Genomic DNA, 24,316 nt, shown 5'->3' with positions numbered 1-24,316 from the left:
CCCCACCCCCGAAACCCTAACCACCCACGCACCCACCCCCCCCCACTCGCGCCCCCACTCTCCCTCTCTCCCGATCCCAATTGGATCGGGCACCCATCGCCGCCTCCTGGAGTGCCTCGCCGCCTGGAACAACGTCGCCGCGCCTCCCATTGCCTCCCCGACCCCCTCGCCGGACCGTCCTCGCCTTCCTCCTCAGCGGCCTCCACCGAACCTCGTCGTCCCTGCCGCCGTCGACCACGCCGGCACCGCCCCGTCCACGGTCTCCTCACCGGCCGACCCCGAGCCCGCGGCCTTTTCCCTACGGCCCTCGTGAGCTTCCCCTCTCCTCCCCTTTCCCCCGTGCTGCTGCTCCCACCGGCCACGATCCGCACGCGCGCCTTGCTCACCCCGCATCGCCTCACACGCGCGGTGGCCGCGTCCGGCTACGCCCGTCGCCCCACGCTGCGCCTAGCTGCTGCTGTGGCCGCAACCTATCCTGCACGCACGCCTACGCCTCGCGCACCCGCGCTGGCCGCTCCCCATCACCCGCCGATGCCGCCTGCAACCGCTCGCCATGGCCACGCTGGTGGCTCGCTCTTGCACGTGCTCACCCCGACCCCCTAGTGCGTCGGGCCACGCCCTACCTCCTGGTCACGCGCCCACGCGCCGGCCTCGCACGCCCCCTGGCCCGCCCGCAGCTTCGCCGGTGGACGCCTGCTGCCTCCAGTACCCTGGCGCGACCTCGCCCTACCCCGGCCGGCGTCGTGCCCGCCGGCGCCCCTCTGGGTGCCGCGGTGCACGCAAACGGGCGCCCACGCCCGCACGCCCGCACCCGAACGCCCGATCCGCCAGCCCCTTGGGGCTATGACATGTGGGGCCCAGCCCAGAAAGAAATGGAAAAAAAGAGAAAGAATAAAAATAAATAATAATAATATGATTAATTAATTAAGATAATTAGTTTACTTAATTAATATTGTTAATTAATCTAATTAAGCCTAATTAATTAACCTAATCACTTAAATTAAATTAACTAATCTTGTTTAGTTAACTAAGTCAATGACCAGTGGGACCCACGCGTCAGTTTGACCCAGTCAACCCCTGTTGACTGCTGACGTCAGCATGACATCATGCTGATGTCATAAATCCAATTTCGAATTAAATTAAATAATTAATTAAATTCTAGAAATTAATAAATTCTTTTAAAAATCATATCTTTTAACCCGTAACTCGGATGGAAAAACTTTGTACATGAATGTTGCTCAGGACGACGAGACGAATCCGGATACGCAGCCCATTCGTCCGCCACGCATCCCTAGCATAGGAAACACGCAACTTTCCCCCTCCGGTTCGTTTGTCCGAAAATGTGGAACACCGGGGATAATTTCCGGGATGTTTCCCCCCTTCACCGGTACCACCTCGTACCGCGTTAGGGCACACCTAGCATCACGCTTTGTCATATCATGCATCGTCATGCAATTGTTTGCATTATATTTATTGTTTCTTCCCCCTCTTCTCTCGCTAGACACCGAGACCGACGCCGCTGCTACCCAGTACGACTACGGTGTTGACGACCCCTCTTTCTTGCTAGAGCAACCAGGCAAGCCCCCCCCTTTGATCACCAGATATCGCCTACTCTTCTCTATACTGCTTGCATTAGAGTAGTGTAGCATGTTACTGCTTTCCGTTAATCCTATTATGATGCATAGCCTGTCCTTGCTACTACTGTTGTTACCTTTACCTGCTATCCTAATGCTTAGTATAGGATGCTAGTGTTCCATCAGTGGCCCTACACTCTTGTCCGTCTGCCATGCTATACTACTGGGCCATGATCACTTCGGGAGGTGATCACGGGCATATGCTATATACTTATACTGTTACATTACTTATGATACTGTTCGGAGATGGGGGCTGAAGGGGCAGGTGGCTCCATCCAGGTAGTGGTGGGCCTGGGTTCCCGACGGCCCCCGACTGTTACTTTGAGGCGGAGCGACAGGGCAGGTTGAGACCACCTAGGAGAGAGGTGGGCCTGGCCCTGGTCGGCGTTCGCAGATACTTAACACGTTTAACGAGATCTTGGTATTTGATCTGAGTCTGGCTACTGGCCTATACGCACTAAGCATCTACGCGGGGACAGTTATGGGCACTCGACGTCGTGGTATCAGCCAAAGCCTTCGTGACGTCAACGACTGAGTGGCGCGCACCGGATTGGACCGTAAGATTGCTCTTGTATTAAGGGGGCTAGTTCTGCTTCCGGCCGCGTACGCAACGTGCAGGTGTGCAATGGGCGATGGGCCCAGACCCCTGCGCCATAGGATTAGACCGACGTGCTGACCTCTCTGTTGTGCCTAGGTAGGGCTGCGATGTGTTGATCTTCCGAGGCCGGGCATGACCCAGGAAAGTGTGTCCGGCCAAATGGGATCGAGCGTGTTGGGTTATGTGGTGCACCCCTGCAGGGAAGTTAATCTATTCGAATAGCCGTGATCTTCGGTAACAGGACGACTTGGAGTTGTACCTTGACCTTATGACAACTAGAACCGGATACTTAATAAAACACACCCTTCCAAGTGCCAGATACAACCGGTGATCGCTCTCTAACAGGGCGACGAGGAGAGGATCGCCGGGTAGGATTATGCTATGCGATGCTACTCGGAGGACTTCAGTCTACTCTCTTCTACATGCTGCAAGACGGAGGCTGCCAGAAGCGTAGTCTTCGAAAGGACTAGCTATCCCCCCCTTATCCCGGCTTTCTGCAGTTCAGTCCACATATAATAGCATTATTCCAGTTGATACCAATGCATACATATGTAGTATAGCTCCTTGCTTGCGAGTACTTTGGATGAGTACTCACGGTTGCTTTCTCCCTCTTTTCCCCCTATCCCTTCTACCTGGTTGTCGCAACCAGATGTTGGAGCCCAGGAGCCAGACGCCACCTTCGACGACGACTCCTACTACACCGGAGGTGCCTACTACTACGTGCTGCCCGCTGACGACGACCAGGAGTAGTTAGGAGGATCCCAGGCAGGAGGCCTGCGCCTCCTTCGATCTGTATCCCAGTTTGTGCTAGCCTTCTGAAGGCAAACTTGTTTAACTTATGTCCGTACTCAGATATTGTTGCTTCCGCTGACTTGTCTATGATCGAGCTCTTGTATTCGAGCCCTCGAGGCCCCCTGGCTTGTAATATGATGCTTGTATGACTTATTTTATTTGTAGAGTCGTGTTGTGATATCTTCCCGTGAGTCCTTGATCTTGATCGTACACATTTGCGTGCATGATTAGTGTACGGTCAAATCGGGGGCGTCACACTCGTGCTTTGGGCACTACAGTTGCCTTACTAACTGCTCGTGTTTGGGTGCTTTGTGGTGGAGACGGTGTTGTGTCAACAGGAACTGGGTTACTATCTGCTGGTGTTGGGGTTAGGAGGGGTGTAGCTGGTTCTCTGTCCAACTGGGTAGGGGTACAATCTGCATGAGTCTGGGTTATGTGTGGTGGGGCTGGTTCTTGGGCAAGTACAACCGTGGTTCTATCTCCATCGACAGGTAGCACGATCTTTTCTGAAGACCGTGTTTTTACTCCCACAGATACTGCCATCACCCCCTCCAATTGAAATGGCTGATAAACAAGAAAAGTAATTGAATGTACAGACATTGTAAGATAGACAGGTGCAATGGATAGTAGGGAAGAAAACAGGGCATGAAATAATTCACATTTATGTTGTCTAACCAAACAGAATAGCAAGACATAATTTCAAATATATGATGGCTAATTAAACAGGATATCATGACACAATTTCACATGTATGATGGCTAACTAAACAGGATAGAATGACATACTTCAAAATATGATGACTATGTAAACATGATGACATGATATAACTATACGATGTGTCTATTAAAGTGGTTGGCATGCTATAAATCACAAACATGTCGTCGATGGAAACATGATGGCATGATATAATTCACGGATAGAATGACATAATTCAAAATATGATGACTATGTGAACGGGATGAGATGATATAACTATATTATGTCTTTAGAAAATGGGTTGGCATGCCATAATTCAGATACAGGCTGTCTATGTAAACATCATGGCATGATATAATTCAAATATATGATTTATATACTAAGGAAGTGAGAAGAGGGCAATCGCATATATGATGTGTCAACTAAGGAGATGGCATTCAATATCGTGTATATGATGTAAAAACTAAGCATTGCAATACAACATATGCATGATATGAGTAATATAACCCTGCCAAGTTTGAGCATACACCTCAGGGGGATAATAGGACTTGTCATCTGCCTCTGAATCCTCCTCTGAAGATCTATCTGTAACCAGCAACATATCTGCTTCACCAGGTAGCATTGTCTGCTCTGAAGACCTTGTTTTCACTCCAGATTTCTCCGTCACCAATTCGAATGGCTGATGCACAGGAAGAGCAGTTGAATATACAAACATTGTCGACAAAAGCAATGGGAAATAAAAAAAAGGACGGCATGATATAATTCACATATATGACGCTTGGCTAAATAGCATGGCATTGCATAATTCACATATATAATGCCTTGCAACAAGATAGCATTGCATAATTCACATATATAATGTCTTGCAAAAAGATGGCATTGCATAATTCACATATATGGTAATTAGACACTAAACAGGTGGCATTCACACAAATCATGTCTAATCTAAGCAAATCAAATAGCAATGCAAGATACCATACGCACGATATGAGCAAGATAACCCTGCCCAGTTAGAGCATGCACCTCGGGGGGGATAGGACTGGTCATCTGTCTCTGAATCCTCCTCTGAGGAGCTATCTGTAACCAGCAAGACATGTGCTTCGTCAGATAGCATTGTCTGCTCTGAAGACCTTGTTTCCACTCCAAAATTTTCCTTGACCGTGCCGAATGGCTGATGCACAGGAAAAGTAATTGAATGTACTAAAATTGTTGACAAATTTAACACGTAATAAAAAATGATGTCATGATATAATTCACATATAAGACGACTGGCTAACCAGGGTGGCATTGCGAAATTCACATATATGATGCCTGGCTAAACAAGATGGCATTGCATGATTCACATATACGATAAAGGAACTAAACAGATGGCATGGACACAAAGCATGTCTAAACTAAGCAGATGACATCTTTGATATATACAGTAAGCAAAAGGCACCATATGCATGATATTACCAACATCAGCATGCCATGTTAGAGTGAAGACCTCATGGGGTAAATAGGAGTGGTCTTCTACTTCTGAATCCCCCTCAAAACAGTTATCTTCCTCTTGATTACGATCCAAAATGGGTGGAGGGGGGCTGCCTTTATGCCCACCATGGAGCGACGTCTGCATGAAATTTTATTGCCACGCAAGGCTCATCTTTTTGCTCTACATGTTCAATTCCATTGTGTACAATAACTGACATGCATAGGCATAAAACATAGTGAGATTATGTAAGGAGTGCATGCACAAATCTAGAGTGAAGGTAGCAAACTATGGATAGACCCAAAACCAATGATAGCAGGCAGATAATAGCTTTAGTTAAAAAATACAGATAATGGCTCCTTTAATGTTTGTTTGCAACCAACATGAAACTCATAGTAGACACCCGAGATTAACCAGATAGTACTGATTGCTGCCCCAATATGTACCCTACAACCATTAAAAAAACTCAAGTTTCAGGATAAGTTTGGACTTGAGTCGGAGTCTAATAGGTGAACACGATGATAAAGTAGCATGTCATCATATTAAGCGATGCATAACATAAGCAGAGACGGAAGAGTGCAACCTCTATTGCGGACCAGTGTAGTCCTCAAGGTCATCTGCTCAGTTGATGATGGTAATGCAGTTGTCGTGGCTGCCGGCGACGGGGAAGAAGATTTGAGGCGGCGAAAGACGGTGTGGAGAGTGGATCCCTGCTGTGGTGAACCCTTCCGTCGTTGGAGCAGCTGAGTTGGGGTGGAACACAGCACCGCAAGAGTAGGACAAACCACACAAGGTTTTCTTTGACACATATCTGTAACAGAAGTAATTGTGTAAGGGATTGTTTGAATTTGAGGACTCTAACAATGCAGGGATAGGAAATAGATAGGAATATGACAGGAATGCACGTGCAAAACAGATAATTTAAAACACATGATTTCTGCCAATCTGGGTGTTTGGTTCACAAGAATTGGAAGATCACATGATGCAAAGAAGCATGGTGAAATTAAGTGAAACCACAAGAAGTGTACAACCTCTTTGGCGTAGCCATGTCGATCTCAGCGTGATTGGGTTGGCTGGTGAGGATGCTCCGGCTGACTTGGCTGTCGGAGGATGGGAAGAAGATCTTAGGCATCTGGAGAAGGAGCCCGAGGTACTGCTCCGCTATGATGGAGGGTTTCGTCGTTGGAGCAGCTCCGGTGAGTTGTACGACACCGAGGCTGAAGCAGGACAAGAGAGACAACGTTAACCTGAGTGGAATTCTAATAGCATCTCTAATAGATGACCTAAAATACATAACCACAAAGTGATAGATGTATACATCAGCCGCTCATCTCTGAACTTAACTATCAAAACTAAATTTAACTATCGAAACTGAACTTAACTGTCGAAACTGAATTTTGCTGTTGAAATTGAATTTTACTGTCAAAACTGAACGCACTAGAGGTGAGGCTACAAGTCAGTCGACTGACTTTTTCATCTTTGGTCAGTCGATTTTGCAGCCGTTGGATACGAAATCAAGGGCTTGTAGTTCATCTTCAACCTCCACCCCCCTGAGCCGCCAGCCACAACCGGCCAAAGAGCCACCCCCCGCCGCCCGCAGCGGGCGGGGCGGTTCATCTTCAACCTCCACCCCCCTGAGCCGCCAGCCACCACCGGCCAAAGAGCCGCCCCCCGCCGCCCGCGGCCGGGGGTGCACCGCCCCGCCCGCCCCGAAAACACTCCCCATCGCCGGTCCGCCGCCCCTCGGCCATCCCTGTAGGCTCCCCGTGCCGAGCTTTTTCTCGGCGATCCCCACGCCACCACCCCACCACCGCCGGCGACCATCGCCCCCACCCTGAACCCTAAGATAGATAGTGGGGTACCTCTCCGGCGAGCCCCCCTCCCCGCTGCGGCTGGTTGTTCCTTAACTCCGGCGAGCCCCCCCCCCCACCCCCTGAAAATCGACTAACCCAAAAGTCGATTTAGTCAACTAAAGTGTAGCTAAATCGGAGCAGCATCGCAAGCAAGAGCCAGAGCGAGAGCAGCAGCGCGAGCAAGAGCAAGAGCAAGAGCAGACCAGGCAGGGGACTGAGATCAAGAGTAAAGCAGCAGCGCGAGCGAGAGCTAAAGCAGCAGCAGCTCCTACTGATGTGGATGTCGACGCCATGGAGGAAGTGGCCGGCGACGCCACCGTTGATGGAGCCGCGCCGTGTCGGCTCAGGACCAAGCGCCGGCAGCACTGTGAGATCGACTCAAGAAGAAAATGCGGCGATTAGTGTACAACCTCTTTGGTGGCGCTGATTAGGCAGCAGCTTCATCCAAGGAAATGGTGATTATGATGCTCTTCCGGTGGTGCAGGTGAAGACGATGGTGTGGGAATGGAGGTGGCGCGAAAGACGAGGGGAATGTTGGGGCAGCTCCTTGGAGGTGGAGGACGGGGTGGTAGAACCGGCGGGATGACCAGATCAACGACGGATCCTCATCCGGTACGATGGACGAGGGACGTCGAGGTGTTGCTGTGGACGACGTTGTCGGGTAAGAGGCTCTGGCTGGGTGGCGGACGGAGGAGGGTGTGGGGCTTCACGGGTTTCCCGGGCTCGGTGTACGAATGGGTGGGGGGATGGGATGGGAGTGGGGAACCATAGCTTAGGGACGCGCTTGTCCGAAATGTGGGGTAAGTTACGAAAGTACCCCCCACCGATTTGTGGCGGTTCTTTCGGTTCAGGGGTATCACAGGCATTTAGCGTGTCGGGATTTCACAGGAGGTGGGAGTTTTCGCGTGCGTTGTAATTTTGGAATAGTAAGGCGCGGGTTGAGATGGAGGGATTTGTCGAAGCACAACGAGACAAAGATATATCTTAAATATTTCAGGCTAACAAGGCACGGGTTGAAATTTCCGGACAAACTTTGAATTCATGTTATGTTCAATTAAAATATTTCGCTACGTGTATAATGCATGCAACCTAGTACTCAAATGAACGTTTTAGTGCATTCCAAACGTATATACTACCGCTTCAATATGAACTAAATTTGAATTCGTTTCTCTATTTGAATAAGATCTACAATAATGATTGTTGTGAAGTTAAAGCATTTGAATTCGTTTCTTTGTTTTAGTAAGATCTACAATCGTCATTATTGTCAAGTTAAACCATCGTTTGTGTATTATCTTCATAGCACACCACATGATAGGTCTCGAGTTACATATGAACTATGTGTACTATATGAACTCGAACTCGATTTTTTAAATCCACTTTATGTTGATTTCAAATCATAGTACATTTCAAGCTCTAGCAAGATCTTCACAAACTAAACCATGTCTCAGATGTATAATGTGTTTATCACATTATGTATGGTGCCCCACCCCCTACGCCTACAAGTATTTAGATGTGAGTTGCAAACACCACACATTACCAAAAATTCAAATAAAATGCGAGAATGTTCGATCTATAGTATTGTTTAGATTGTTCGATATTTAGTTGTAAGCTGCAAACGCCACACATTATCACAAATTCAAATAAAATGTGAGATTTTTTGATGTCTAGTATGGTTTAGATTGTTCGACATTTAGCTATGAGTTGCAAACGCCATGCATTATCACATTATGGTATAACATGTGCAAAACCACAACACACATATCACTGCTATATTCATGCATGCATATGTTTAAAACACTATGATCTCCTATTCAAATATTTGAATCCACTTTCATTTCAAATTATGATCTTTGTTAGTCTCTTACACCCACACAATCCTCTAACCTTTGTAGCTACCACTAACTTTCTCTCGTGCATGCACACGCCCTCCTCGCCCACCCTCCCACAACATTCTATCCATCGCGCACATTCATTTTTTTTCTTTAGGTCGTTCTCCCATAGTCTCCACAACTCCTTTCCGACACACACCGATCGATAAACCTCTCCAGCGATGTCTGCCTACAACATACACACGCACCTTCAATCTCCTCCTTTATCTGTCCTTTCCTCGTGTCTCTCATACGGTCCCACACACATGTAAACTCTCGCCCCTCTTTTCATAGATCTCACAATCGCACACTCTTCCCCCTATCTAGCTAGTAGCTGGGCCTCTCGCACCATCTCCTAGCTCCATTATCTCTATCAATCCGTCTCGCCGGGCCTTATTTGCCTCTAACAAATGGACGTACACCGAACGATCTCCCGCTATACATATGGCTAGCTAGGTCCTTATAACTAATTTTTCCCCACGTGTCGATCGATCTATCTCATTAGTTATGTCTCTCCCTTCCTCCGACAAACAACAATTGATCTACCGATCTAGTTAGGTTTGCTTACCAAACACATGGTTCCCCTTCATCATCGATGGATGTGTCCCGACAGATCTATCACGCACAGGCACACACAGAAACATATCCCCACTCTTATTGATGATATTGCAGTTCCACCCCCAGTTTGTCTAGTAGGCCTCTCCCACCATCTTCGAGAAGCAACTCCATCACCCATCCAACACTCTACCCCTCTCCCTCCCTCTCTCTCCTCTCTCTCTCTCTCTCTCTGTCCCATCCTATTTCCCGTCCTTCAGTTATGTATGGATGTCGACCGATCTCCCTCAAGACATAGCTAGGCACTCCTTCTCAACACATATATGAGTCGTTCTACCTCTACATTTAGGCCTCTGCCTACCCCTCCCACACACACACACCGATACATCGAGCACTCTAGTCATGTCTCCCTACCACACACAAACTTGACCTGTGCCCTCTGACGTTACGGTAGCTAGGTCAGTCGCCCTATATCTTTGACTTGCACACACACACAATTTCGATGGCTCTCTTCATCGATCTCGCACCCACCCACTTGATCCTCTCTGACTCTATCGATATCTATGACCCCTCCCTCTCTTCTCGTGGATCGCCCGACCCTCTATATATGATATGGATAGGCCTCCATTTCACACACATTGCATGCAAAAAATTTGTTTGAGATGTCATCGACACATATTCCCACAAATACATTCACGAAATCAACCTCCCCCCCCAAACAAAAAACACTCAAGAACGCACAAGCCATTTGTCTAGGTTTGTATCTCTCACACACACCCACGTAGGTGGGGGGCATGCACGAAGAGAAGAGGTGCACGCACGGCACACGTACTCCCGTCTCTTTCCCAACCACACCCGCGCGGGTACACGGTGGAGCTCATTTCTGTACGAAAAGGCAGCCCACGTGGTAATTTGACACGTGTAATGGTTGTCCACCAGATGGAGGGAGGATCTTCTACCACGGGTGAACAAACAAATTGCGACTTGACGCGTTATGTTAAAAAAGAGGCAAATCATGTGGGGCCTACCTTAGAGGTAAGGCTCTATACACTGGAGTACTTTTGATGTGTCCCGTCAACTCACAGAACGAGGAGAAGCTTGCTTAGTACGCCGTCTCCCCCGCCCACGGGCGCGGTGGCTCACAGGATGAGGTGAAGCTTGCTTACTACGCCTTACGCCCGCTCCCTCGCCCATGCATGTGGTGGCTCGCAGGACTAGGAGAAAAATTTACTAGTACTCCCTCCGTTTACTCCTCGTCCCTACCTTGGTTAGAGATATTATCATATTGTTTGGAATATATGTCCTTTAGTAGATTTCAATATGAACTACTAGTACATACTCCAAACACTGATGTATATAGACGTATTTTAGAGTGTAGATTCACTCATTTGCTCCGTATGTAGTCCATATTGAAATGGACGTAATAATACGCACTCTCCCTCGCCCCTCGACCCTTGCCACGTGGTCGACGTGCAGCAATTCATTCTGTCTCATATAGCCAGAACGATATATACTTCAGTACCATTATTGCTCGACTTCCCAAAGAGGTGAAGACCCATTCGCAAGGTTAATAGTTTGGAGATGCCAAGCGCAAGGTTTATAAGAGAACGCGTAGTAGGTGCCGCATCATTTATAAATAAAGTTTTTTTCTTTACTGGCATGTACGCAATATAAATAGGTTCATATGCAGAGCAAAGGAAACCGCTCCACTATATACATAGGCAAGACGAGCCTACACAGTTGCTTGCTGGGGTTGCTCTCTTCAGTTTTCACACTCTCTCGCACAAAACCACTATGGCCACATCTCTAACATCCCGGCGGATCACGTCCGCCAGGGAAAAGGGTGGATTCTTAGTGTAGACGCGGTCGCCATCGCCGACAGAGAAAACCCACTGTCGACACGTCTCAATCAGGGGTCCCCGCCATTCTCTCTCATAAAGCTGGTGAGGTTGCCTTCGTCCATTGCTCACTGCCGCGACGTGGGTAGTTGCCTCCTCCCGCCGCCCTCCATTAGGTTGAGCTACGTCCCTACATCCGTCAGGTACAACTCCCTTTACACCTGGCACGCACCACTGCTCTAGCTGCCCACATCACTCCATGTGGATATTTTCTACTTCTTTGCCCCGCACATACCTCTACTAGCTTCTACGTACTATATTTGTGATGAGTTTATGTCTCATCAACTAGTTCCAGTAATCTTATTCTAATCACGCTTCTTCAATTTCTTTTCCACAAGGATGCTCACGATTTTGGTGAAACTGCACAAAATGATCCGATATTCAAAGGGTTGGAAACTTCATTCCTCAGGAAGCGCCGACATTGCCAGCAAATTAAAGCCTAGTTAGGGTTTACGGTTCAAGGGCTAGGGACTGCATGGATCGTTTTTTTCTTTAGCTGTCTCTGTTTCAATGGCTAGGGACTGCATGGATCGTTTTTTTCTTTAGCTGTCTCTGTTTCAATGGCTAGGGACTGCATGAGTAGTAGTAGTATTGTACGCCTTACGCCCGCTCCCTCGCCCACGCGCGTGGTGGCTCGCAGGACGAGGAGAAATTTTTACTACTCCCTCCGTTTACCCCTTGTCCCTACTACCTTGGTTAGAGAAATTATCATATTGTTTGGAATATATATGTCCTTTAGTAGATTTCAATATGAACTACTAGTACATACACCAAACACTGATGTATATAGACGTATTTTAGAGTGTAGATTCCTTCATTTTGCTCCGTGTGTAGCATAAAGTTGAGACTCTTATTTTAGAATGGAGGGAGTACATATTTGCTATGATCTGTCAATCATTGAGATGCAATAGCATGCATGTTAGTCTCCTTTGTATTTGATGAAATGTTGCAACGGGAAACCTTGGACGCAAGATACATGTAACAGAAGCTGGAAGCTTCATAGCATTGTACTATCTCACTGATAAATTGCAGTACGTACTATACAAGTACTTCTTGCATTCCTAAATATAAGTCTTTGTAGAGATTTCACCATGAACCACATACGGATGTATATAGATGCATTTTAAGTGGAGATTCATTCATTTTTTTCCGTATGTAGTCCACCTAGTGGAATCTCTACAAAGACTTATATTTAGGAATGGAGGGAGTACTATGTAAAGAGTTAGGTGTCACCCGGTGTCCAGAAAATATGGTGATAGTGTGAGGTGGGCCATGTAATCACTGAGCCTGCATGTGTGTTCACTGCTCTTGCACTCCTCCGCCGTAAGAATGGAGAAAATTGTAATCTAGTAGTACCTCCTTTCGCCGAAAGCGTGGGACATCCAGCAGTCCTACCACCTCAGTAATAATGACCAATGAGCCGTCAAATCACATAGACCCAGCAGTAAGTTGAACGGACGAAGCAACCATCACTCTTTAATCCGCTTCTCCCTTCAACGTAGGCGCCAGTGAGAGGTCGCGTCCGCTCTGCCCGGGCATGAATGCGGCACAGATTCTTTGGACCGGCAGTGACCGTTTCAGGCAGGAAGCGCGCGCGGGTGATGGAGGGGCTTTGGGTGGGCCAGGCTAGTCAGGAGTGGGTGTGGCAGTTGTCCGCCTGTCCCTACCGGACGCCCGGAAATGAGAGGATGCACCGACTCTTGCGGCTAAAATCATACACTACACACCATCTCTCTGTAGGAGTAGGTCGATCTGTCACTATCTCTAACACACACATGCTGTTAAACACACACACGCACACGCACACACAGGAGAATAGGAAAATCATGCGAGTGCGAAGCCACAGGAAGTGAGATACAAATGGAGTACGTACAAGAAGAGGAGAGGTGATGAATATTCCATCGAACCTAGACTGAGGAGTAGTACTCCCTCCGTCTAGGTGTTAAGTCATCCTACGGAAATCAGATATTCCCAAAATGTTTAGGCGTCATCCATTAACTTCACATCTCAATCCCCTCATGGCCTCGTTGCTAGCGAGCGTTGTTACTTAGGGAGCGTTCGGATCCTTATCAAGAACATCTTATAGCACAGCCGGGCAAGATTAGGCGTTTGGAACTGTTAAAATATGTTAGCTTTTGTGGGCCAGCTAGCTTGGGTGGGCTAGAAAAACCTTGCTAGCTCAGGAGAGCCATATCGGCTCGCTTCCGACGGCAAACTTCGCGTAGTAGTAACATAGACTAGTAACATATGCATGTTGTACTAGTCCAAGTTACTCACCACTATGACTAGCCTAAGCAATGTAACCAAACGCTCCATACTCTGCCTTGTTATCTCCCCCGGAAACCCAATGCATGGAGCGCAACTACACGTTGATCAGTCAAGAAATCAAAGTCGCCTTGCATGCGAGTTAATATGTGGCCCTACATGGTAGCTAAAACGGCATCTCTTAGTTGTTTGGATTATTGTTGCGTTTAGAGACATAAATCAGGGCTTTGATTGGAGGAATGACCGGTCAAGTTTCTCCTTCTCCTCCAATCTGCTTTCACCTTGGTCCCGCTGCACCTTCAATCTCCAACGTGACTTATTACACCTAGACGGAGGGAGTCGTACGAGATACGGTGGCACACTTACTTAGGTCGAATACAAGTGCCCAAATTATGTGCATGTTATAATAAGGATTCACTTAAAATAGTACGTGGGCGAACAGAGGGATCTACTGAACAGTGTTCCCGAGCAGTAGCGAGATGTGTGAGGTAAGATACACCGCTGGCGCTTTTAATTTTTCTTATTAATTTGTTTGTTTCACCCTCTGACTGGTGGGACCCAATGTACTACATGGAGAGAGGTAAGGTGACTAAAGCTGCATTATTTCTGCACCACTGTGGATAGTCTTACCACCAAAGCCACATGACACGATTATTATTTAAATCCAAATGACTCCCGGACACACAAAAAACATGACATGCTTGTCACACGAATGTAGGAATGTATAAAAGGTTATTTTCCTCTCGTTGAACATAACGGGAGGGTTGTGTAGCTGGTTAGCCTGTTCGCTCATCAAACATGAGGTCTCGGGTTCGATAATGTGACGCTCGGATAATTATGTTACAGTAATCTCATGCTAATGATACCACGCCACCGCGATTACTGTTGTTAATCTCGCGATGATTCAATCCCGTTCGAATTAAAAATTCAAATCTAGTCAAATGGCAAAAGTTTCTAACATGCAAACAAAAATGTTCAAAGTATGGCAAATAATCCCTGTATATTTTTCATGTTGGAACCAACCTCTTTTGGATTCTCAAAATGCCCCTGGAAACTTTTTTAGTGATTCAGGAGCATTTAAATTTGGCCTTTTTAATTTCTAAAAATGGTTAGACATTCCCTTTGGCCTCAAACTTTTTGTGCCTCCTAGAAATAATGTTCTAGATTTTTGTGACAAGTCTCATTCTAACAAGACTCGTTTAGTTTTTCAATTTACTAGAAAACAATAGCCAAAATTTGAAAATAGAAACTATAAAAGAAAAGGGAAAGAGATTTGCAAAAAAGAAAAGGCCCACTCTCCTATTTCCCTGGGCCTAGCCCAGCTCCCCACACCGGATGAACCCCCTCTCCTTCCTGTTCATCGGTCTCAGACCGCTACAGGGCGCGTGCTCCCACCGAGCCACCTCGTCGGTGCCTCCCCGGCGAGGGGATAAGGCCACGCCCCACCCCTGCGCCTCGCTCCCCTCATCTCCCCTCCCCACTTGCCTCCTGGCTCCCCCACTCCTTCCCTCTCTCCCTCCCCACAGATCTCCCCTGCCCCAATCACGTCCATGGCCGCGTCACCGTCGTTCCCATGGCCGGAGCCGTCCCCGACCCGTGAGGTTATGCTCTGCAGCTCCGTCGGCCTCGTCTGCATCGCCTACAACCTTCGGTTCAAGCTGAAGCCCTCCACAACCTCGCCATCTGGTCGTCTTCCCCTCCACGGCCACGGCGCCATCGCCGTCGATCTCCACCACCGGCGCCTCCCGGCGGTTCCAGGCACGTCCATGACCTCCCTTGAAGTGAGCCGCCTTCATCCTCCTTCATTACCCCCTTGATTTGTTGCCGTAGCCGCCATCCCCGAGCTTGTCTGCGTACACGTACGCGTACGTGGTGCCGCTGCCCATGGCCATGCCTACATGCTGCTGCCGGACGTTTGGGCCACGCCTTGGCCGCGCTTGCTCGCCTCCGGCCTCGCCTAGCTGCGCCCTGGCCATACCCCCTGCATCTCGCCCGCGCCTGGCCTCAAGGTCGTCTACTGCTGCGCCGCTGTTGGCCCTGTCCGCCGTCGCCGTTCGCGCCCGCTGGCGCTGGCCGCGCCTGCCTTCGCCCGGCCGCGTCGGCGTCACCCCGCAGCATCCTGCTCTCACCGCCGCCTGGCTACGCCCGCCTCCGTCATCTGCTGCTCGCCCGACGCCGCGCCCGGCCCTGCTTGCCATCCCGCGCGCGCCCCTGTGCCTTCTCGTGCTGCTTCTGCTGAAGCTCTTGCCCTGCTGCTGCGCTAACTGCTGCTGCTTACTGTACTACTAGTTAGCTTTTCAATATCTACTTTGACTAACCCCCTAGGCAGCCTCTAATCAGCGGTTAAACAACTACTAATAGGCCAAAAATAAATATGAGTAGAATACACACTTGACAAACTACATATTACTCCACTAGACCAAATTCATTTGATGCATGGTTTAAATCCTACAAAAATCACAAAATGCTATCTTCTCTTAACCCAAGCATTGTGTGTGTGTGTGTGCTCTGTGTGTTTGCGCGCCGTACGTGTGGCCGGCTAGGCTATGCCAGTAGTGGCCGGTCCTTGTATAATTATGTTAGGTGTAGCTTAGTATTAGTTTAGTGCTAAGTTAGCCTATTAGCAAATGACATGTGGGTCCCATCTATTTAGTTTAGATAAATCCTTTTGGAAATTATTAAAGCAGTGACATGTGGGCCACCAACTCCCATTTAGACCAGTCCTTTTGACTTGGTCAATTCGGATTAAAATAAATACAAAATTTTAGAAAATGTTTAAATCTTTAGAAAATCCTAGTAATTAAACCGTAGCTCGGATGAAAAAGTGTTATACATGAAAATTGCTCAGAACGACGAGACGAATTGGAATACGCTCTCCGTTCGTCTGTCACATGCCCCTATCATAGAAAACATCAAATTTTTCCCCTCCGGTTCGTCTGTCCAAAAATTCCTAACTCCGGGAAAACTTTTCGGATGTTATTCCCCCTCGCCGGTATCGCGTAGTACTGTGTTAGAACACCCATAGCACTGCCTTTTGTCTTGCCATACATGTGTTTTCTCTGTATTTACTGTTTCTTCCCCCTCTTCACTCCGGTAGACCCCGAGACCCCTGCTGATGCCCCTGTGATCGGCTACATCAACGACGACACTTCTTCCTTTATTACAGAGCTTCCAGGAAAGCAAACCCCCCTTGAGCATTCCGATATCGCCCATTTCTTTCCCTCTCATGCTTGCATTAGAACTGCTACTGTTTTCTGTATGATCCTACTCTGATGCATAGCCTGTTGTTGTTGCCTGCTTTCATACCTTACTTGCTTATCCTAAACTGCTTAGTATAGGATGGTTAGTGATCCATTAGTGACCCCCACCTTGTCCCAGTTGCCCCGCTTTATGTTCGATGACTCGATCAACGTGATCGATGCCCAGGCCCCGACACCGCATATCACCCCCCCTTAGTTGTACGACTCTGCAGAGTTAGCATCGAGTGTCGAGGGTGGAACCTCTTACATCACTCCTGATGAGATCTCCGTAGTGTAGCTTTACGGTCGAGGTCATCGAGGGTGATTTCCTCCTTAACCACTTTCGTTACGGCTCTGTCGTGCAACCCATCAAACGTGAACCTCGAGGGTGGATCCTCTTATGTTCACCTTGATGACAACATCGAGTGGAATTCACTAGGGGTGATTCCTCGGGTTTTCTCCTTGGTGTTAGACACACAGTTACTATGGTTACTATGACTTTGCACTAAACCATGTGACTAAAGACGGGTTGACCCTGAGTGGTACCCGCGCGAGCTTAATTGTGAGTGATGTGGAGTCAGGTCGACCTGGATGGTGCCCGCGAGATACTTACGACGCGTGGCCAGGCATTCTTAGCCCTTGCCTCAAGTACTCGAGACGGGGCGACGGGGTCACATCGATCGTGAGTCTCTACTCGTTACCGCGCATTCCTAATCCACTACGATTTGGATATTTGATCCGAGGGGCCTCTGGCCTGATAGCACTAACCATCACGTGGGCATAGTATGGGTGTTCTGCGTTGTATACATCAGCCGAAGCTTAATAGACGTCAGCGACTGAGCGGCGCGCGCCAGGTTGGACTGGAAAGCACCTACCTTGTTGAAGGAGGTAGCTAGGTCTGCTCACCGACCGCGTTCGCAACGTGCAGGAGTTCCCGGGGATATGACCCATGACCCCTGGGGGCATAGGTTTAGTCCGGCGTGCTGGCCTCTCTTTTAAGCCTAGGTCGGGTTGCAACGTATTGTTTGGCCGAGGCCGGGCATGACCCAGGAAAGTGTGTCTGGCCGGAGTTAATCAAGCGTGGTGGGTAAGTTTGTGCACCCCTGCAGGGAAGAAAACATCTATCGATAGCCTGTCCTACGGTAACGGACACTTGGAGTTGTATCCCGATCGATACAACTAGAACTGGATACTTGAGGTGAGACATGGTGATGAGAATTGGATTGTGATGATAACTGGATAGTATGGCTCTGGGATTGCTTTCTCGCAGGGAGTCGAGAACGGATCTCTGGCCAAGGTTGATAACATTACTGCTACTTTACTTTATGCTACTCTACTCCCTCCTGTTGCTGCAAGATGGTGGTTTCTAGAAGATGCTAGTCTTCGATAGGCTAGGCTTTCCCCTTCCCTTCTGGCATTCTGCAGTTTAGTCCACAGATACAGCCCATCTCCTTTGATACAGATGCATACTTGGTTTAGATTTGATGTAAGTCTTGCGAGTACTTTGGATGAGTACTTACGGTTGCTTTGCTACCTCTTTTTCCCCTATACCCGGTTGTTGCGACCAGATGACGGATCCCAGGAGCCAAACGACGGCACTGAAGACTACTACTACCCGGAGGATGCCTACTACTATGTGAAGACCGCAGACGACTAGGAGTAGTTAGGAGGCTCCCAGGCAGGAGGCCTTGCCTTTTCGATCGTTGTTGCTTTTGTGCTAGCCTTCTTAAGGCACACATGTCTAACTTATGTATGTACTCAGATATTGTTGCTTCCGCTTACTCTTGTGTATTCGAGCTTATGTATTCGAGCCCTCGAGGCCCCTGGCTGGTAATATAAAGCTTGTATTATTTTAATTTGTGTCTAGAGTTGTGCTGTGATATCTTCCCATGAGTCCTTGATCTTGATCGTACACATTTGCGTGTATGATTAGTGTATGATTGAATCGAGGGCGTCACAGATAACTACACTTGAGCATAATTCGTGCCAGGAGGATTCTTTGACTGGTCAAAATGGATGGATACGAAGCTATACGGTGTCATAGTGACCGTATAATCACCTCATCACATATAAGCTGCAGCCTCGGCGCTTGTTTTCTAGGGTTTGCACTCTTCACACTCTCCAGTATATATATACACGCTGGAGCCTCAGCGCTTGTAGTTGCTCTCTTCACACTCTCTAGATCTAAACAAGACTTCGTTGGCCTCTCTCTCTCCCCTCACTGCTGGTCTGCTTGTAGTTGCTCTCTTCACACTCTCTCACCCTCTCTAGATCTAAACAAGACTTCGTTGGCCTCTCTCTCTCTCTCTCCCCTCACTGCTGGTCAAAGAGCCGGCAGGATCCGTCCACCGGGAAGGGAAGGAGGCTTAACGTTGTCGCCGTCGGTAAGGGAGGGAATCCATTACCAGCGCAGCTGTTTACTTTCACCCAGCGGCGGCGCGGGAGGGCCTCCGACCCCTTCTTCTTCGCCGCCGTACATATTGTGGGTCGAACGGCCTCCGGTCGCCCACCAAACCACACACCAAGAACCATAAGGTATAATTTACTTATTCCACATGCATTGCTCTAGCTGCATGTGGGCTTTTTCCGCTTCTGCACTCGAATCTAGGTGTTGGATCAAACAGGAAAGTAGTGGGGAAAGTTGTATACCATGAATCTAGGATGTGGTTCAAAGAGGAAAGTAATGGGGGACAGTAGTGGGAAAAGTTGTATAGCATGAATTTAGGACGTGGTTCAAAAAGGAAAGGAAGGGGAAAGTTGTGGGGAAGGTTGTATCGCATGGATCTAAGACGTGGTTCAAAGAGGACAGGAATGGGGGAAAGTAGTGGGGAAAGTTGTATAGCATAAATCTAGGACGTGGTGCACAGAGGAAAGGAAGTGCGGAAAGTACTAGTACAGAGTGGCTATCCAGCACCTACGTTGGTCGAAAAGGGAAAACAATGACGAACGCAGTACGCACATCTGTAACGAACTGATCATTTGTTTTGGGGGACAAGGCTGTAGAGTTTGAGTAGGACTAGATTTTCTGCGCTCACATAGAGAAAGGTGTCTAAAGATAACAAAACTGGGACCAACACAAATATGCTCCTTGGTTGTTTGTTCTTTATTGCAACATACTGTGCATCACCCCAGTACATCGGTATATGCACATGGTGCTGGAGGTATAATTAATTAACCGAAGCTACCGACGTGTGCCCGGCTGAGCTGAATAGAAGCTTCAGTGACTTAACTACAGGTGCAGTTGCGTAACTTACATATGGCCCAGATGCCTGTTGGGCCCATGTGTCAGTCAGCCAACTGCACCAGCAGCTAAGTAGAAGCAGCGTCCTTCTCCAACATAGCTCTCCGACTCCACGTCGCCGCCAAGAAGCTAACCGGCCGTCAGTGGTCAACCCGCCTAGCTTGTCATAGCGATTAGGGAAACTAGGAGCCCAATGATCAGGATCCCCACATGACAAACACCTTTCTTCTTGTCATTCTTCTTCTTGAAGTTCGTGTGTTGCACAACCTTGTTCTTCCCATCAAACTTTGCTTTACAATCAAAATTGCCCTTGTTCTTAAAGTTGTGGGGCTGGAAGTTCTTCTTGTGTACCAGATTGGCACTAGATCCTCCCTCAATTCCTCGAGCACATGTGTCCTTTGCTCTTGCCTTTTCTTCCACATCAAGAGTGCCAATAAGATCCATGAAGGAGGAATCTTAGTGATGATACCTCCGGCAACAAACTTGTCCGGTAGCATACAACTGAAGTGCTCAAGTTCTCTAGCAAATGACTGTATCTCATGAGCTTGCTCAACCACGGAGCACTCTTCAATCATCCTGTGATCATAGAATTGCTCCATGATGTACAGCTCAGTGCCAGCAACCAGAGGGTAGCAGCGGTGGCCTTACTTGGACCCGAGCGGTGGCGACCTATCGTGTTCTACTCTTCCTCGTTTTCTGTGTGGCGCGGCCTTGTTGGCAGCGGGGCGGGGCCTCGGCGGAGCCGGCGATGTCCTCTGTCTCGTTGTCAGCGGGCGGCGCCTCGGCGGAGCGGGGAAATCCTCCCCCTCATTGCCGGCAGGGTGGGGCCTCGGCGGAGCCGGCGGTGTCCTCTGCCTTGTTGTTCGCGCCGCGGGGCCTCGGTGGAGCAGGGCCTCATCGACTCCAGCAGAGCGGGGACTCGACAGAGCCGGCATTGTCCTGTGCCTCATCCTCAGTCTCGCCAAACAGTGCCTCACCTGCTTCATCGCCCTCTTTGTAGGCGGCCGCAGCCTACGCCACCCACATGCGGTACCGCCAGCGCTCGAGGCGGCCCTCGCGGGCGGAGCGGTACGAGTCGAGCAGCGCCTCCTGCTCCTCCGTCTGCAGGTGCTCCTGGAGGAGATGGTGGTTGTAGGCGGCGTCGGCATGCGCCACCCGGAACTGCTCCTCACGCTTCTGCCACACCGTGTCCATATATTAGGCACGGGCCTCACCGATGGTCATGGTGCAATGCATCGGCGAGGATGGCACGGAGGAGGGGGTTGGCACCCGATTGTTGACTACCATGTTGTCCATTGGGACGTCGTCTTCCTCCGGCTACCTGCTGGCCAGCTAGTCGGCAGCAATGGCTGCCATCTCCATGTGGTCCATCGTCTGCCTATCCCGAAGAGCGCTGGAGCGCGAGGAAGCAATGGTCGGCAGTAGTGGTGTGGACAGGACAATAGGAATGGATGTGGATGACTGCGGCTATGGCCGGTGCAAGAGTTTATTTAGCAATGGTGGGCGGTGGAGAGACGGATGTGTGGCGCCGGAGTAGCCGCCTCGGCAACCACATATCATTAATGTGGACGACAAAAGGACGGACGGATGGCAGTTGTGTCGTTTGAAGGCGGAGCAATCGCATGCACCGGGAAGTGGGGCGGGCGGCGCTGACCGTTTTGGGCGGAAAGCACGCGCGGGCGAGGGAGGCGTTCTGGGTGGGTCAGGGCAGTTAGACTCGTGCTTGGCAGCGGGTCGGTCCAGTAGCCGAACATGCTGGCTCGCCAGCTACCTTGCTGATATGAGCGACGACAATCAGACGGTCGACGTAGCATCCGACCAGGAGCCGGCGCCACTGTCCAAGCCGGTTCATGCCATGTTCATAGAGAAGGTGCGGCCGCACTTTGACGCCCTAATGGCGGAAGAGCTACCAGCGCAGGAGGACCTGTGCTGCAACCTCCGTCTCCTCAATGAGCACCGGTGAACAAGCGAACGACAATGCCATCGCGGACATGTGGCCCTATGATCCTGGTTTCCTGAATGAGCAACGGGCGCTGTATTAGACCATCCATAGGGCCCGCGATGTTTAGCCCAGATATTAATTTTTCTCCCCTGAACAACAACGAAAACATCGCTGTAGCTATTAACTGGGTGGGCTGTGGCCCGTCTAGCCCAGGCCAGATATCCTACTCAGATATTAATTTTTTTCAAGCTGAAAATGGCTAGACTAGCTATACTTTTTTTAGGAATACCCAGGCAAGGTCAAGTTGCTATTCTCTTCCCTGCTGGGCTGCAAATCTTTCCTAGGAGGGATGCATTAGGCTTAACAAGAAAATGGGCTTTAAGAAATAATAAATGGGATGTAATTATAAAAACTAGGCAGTAACTATAAAAAATGCACCAAACACGTAATTACTTTATAAAATATTATTTTTGGATATTGAAAATTTTAATTTCATTAATTGTTGCAAGCGCAATGTTTCGTTGGATTTTTACATAATATAAATTTATATTGAAATTGTATTTAATCTGACTAGAAATTTCGGGATAAAAATATTTCGGATCCCATCAAAATGTGGGAAATTTTATTGATTTCTTTTTTGAACGGTTGGTTGAAATGGGCTGTACTTTTAACAAACTGTAAATGGGTTGTAGTAAATTCCATTAGAATTCAAAAATTGGCTGCACATTCTTACAAATCTCAAACGGGCTATAAGTTCTCTGCCACACACTTGTGGCCTTACTAAGTTGACGCGTCCCCTCAAAAAAAAGAGAGTTGACGCATATGCAAGGCTTTGTCAACTTATAGTCAACACATGGTTCTAGCACCAGTGGCCATTGGATGTCCATCCAACGGATGTCGTGCTTCTTCAATCTCGGATATTCTAGCTTCACCCGCCCAAAAAAAGATTCCTCCCCTGATATCTAGGGCGCACCATTTCGGAAGCTGACCTGTGGGCCTACTAAGTTGACGCGTACCAAGGGCTTTGTCAACTTAGTCAATATAAACGATTCTAGCTGCAGTGACCGTACGATGTCCATCCAACGGCCGTCATGCTTCTTCAACCTCTGGTCTTCTTGCTCCAGCCGCCCAAAGCAGCGCCGGTCGTGCCGCTTGATCCTGCCTCCCGTGGCCGGCTGTCACTACTAGGGAAAACCCTAGTAGTTGTGCGGCTTTTGAGGCTATCAGCAGCGCGGGCGGCCGCGCTACCAATAAGGCACTACAGCTAACTCTTATTAGTAGCGCCGTCCATACCCGCGCTACTACTATTGACTATATCAGCAGCGCTTTTCCGGAACGCGCTACCATTAGTTAGCTGCAGCGATTTCCTAGCCCCGCGCTACTGCTATATCTTTCACCATTACCACCCCGTTTCAGCTTCAATAAACAGTAATTTCGAGATACTAGCTACTACTAGATATCAATTTCATAAAGGCATAAAGCATTATAGGTACTAGGTAGTATTCCCTCGGTTCCAAATTACTCGTTGTGGTTTTAGTTCAAATTTGAACTAAAACCACGATGAGTAGTCTGGAATGGAGGGAGTATTAGATAACAATTTCATATATACTCAACATGCATCCTCAAGCAGTACTAGGTGATATCGATGAGGATCATCATATGTAGTTCTAGATGATATCGACAATGATCATCATATGTAGTTCTACATGATGTCGACGACAATCATCATATGTAGTTCTAGATGATATAGCCACACACACATATATAGTTCTAGATGATATCGACGACGATCATCATCCTCAAGCCTGGGCGGTGGGTGTTCCTGATAGTAATTAGGATGGCCTGTCCAACACGAAGATTCTTGCCAACGAGGAATCTCTTCCACCCAACCGAGTTTAAGTGTGTGTGACCGTCTATGTCCATGCGGTAAGTACATGTGGTGACGGATCCCCTTGCGGTAAGGAGTAGTCCAGCTGAGCCTTCTTCATCAAGCTCGAGACCACAACTCACAGATAGGTTCTTTGATAATTTCTGAATAAGAAAAACATATCAATTAATAAATAGCTTCGCACATACTCTTGCAAATATATTTCTATTAAGTCTAGATTAATACACTTTCAAAAGACACAGTACTACGCATTTGTACTAATTAATCATGAATTCTACTAATAAGTATATATGGATTATCTACACTATTAATAGTTCCTTGGATTCTACACTAATAAGTATGTGATCAGACTCTACACTAAAGCATATCATCGACTAGA

General features: G+C 48.4%; 1 long non-coding RNA gene across 1 annotated transcript; it reads left to right on the top strand.

The window, feature by feature from the left end:
• The first annotated feature begins 15,077 nt into the window (after positions 1 to 15,077).
• On the top strand, positions 15,078 to 18,701 carry LOC147990523 (uncharacterized). The gene is made up of 2 exons (XR_015609138.1): positions 15,078 to 15,385; positions 18,435 to 18,701. It is a non-coding gene; the product is annotated as an uncharacterized LOC147990523 (long non-coding RNA).
• The last annotated feature ends 5,615 nt before the right edge of the window (positions 18,702 to 24,316 follow it).

This window comes from Triticum urartu, chromosome 1A (assembly GCF_056163025.1).
Source record: "Triticum urartu cultivar PI428250 chromosome 1A, HENAU_Tu73, whole genome shotgun sequence".
Classification (NCBI taxonomy): domain Eukaryota; kingdom Viridiplantae; phylum Streptophyta; class Magnoliopsida; order Poales; family Poaceae; genus Triticum; species Triticum urartu.
Note: the sequence above shows the minus strand (reverse complement) of the source record. Positions and strands in the feature narration are given on the sequence as shown.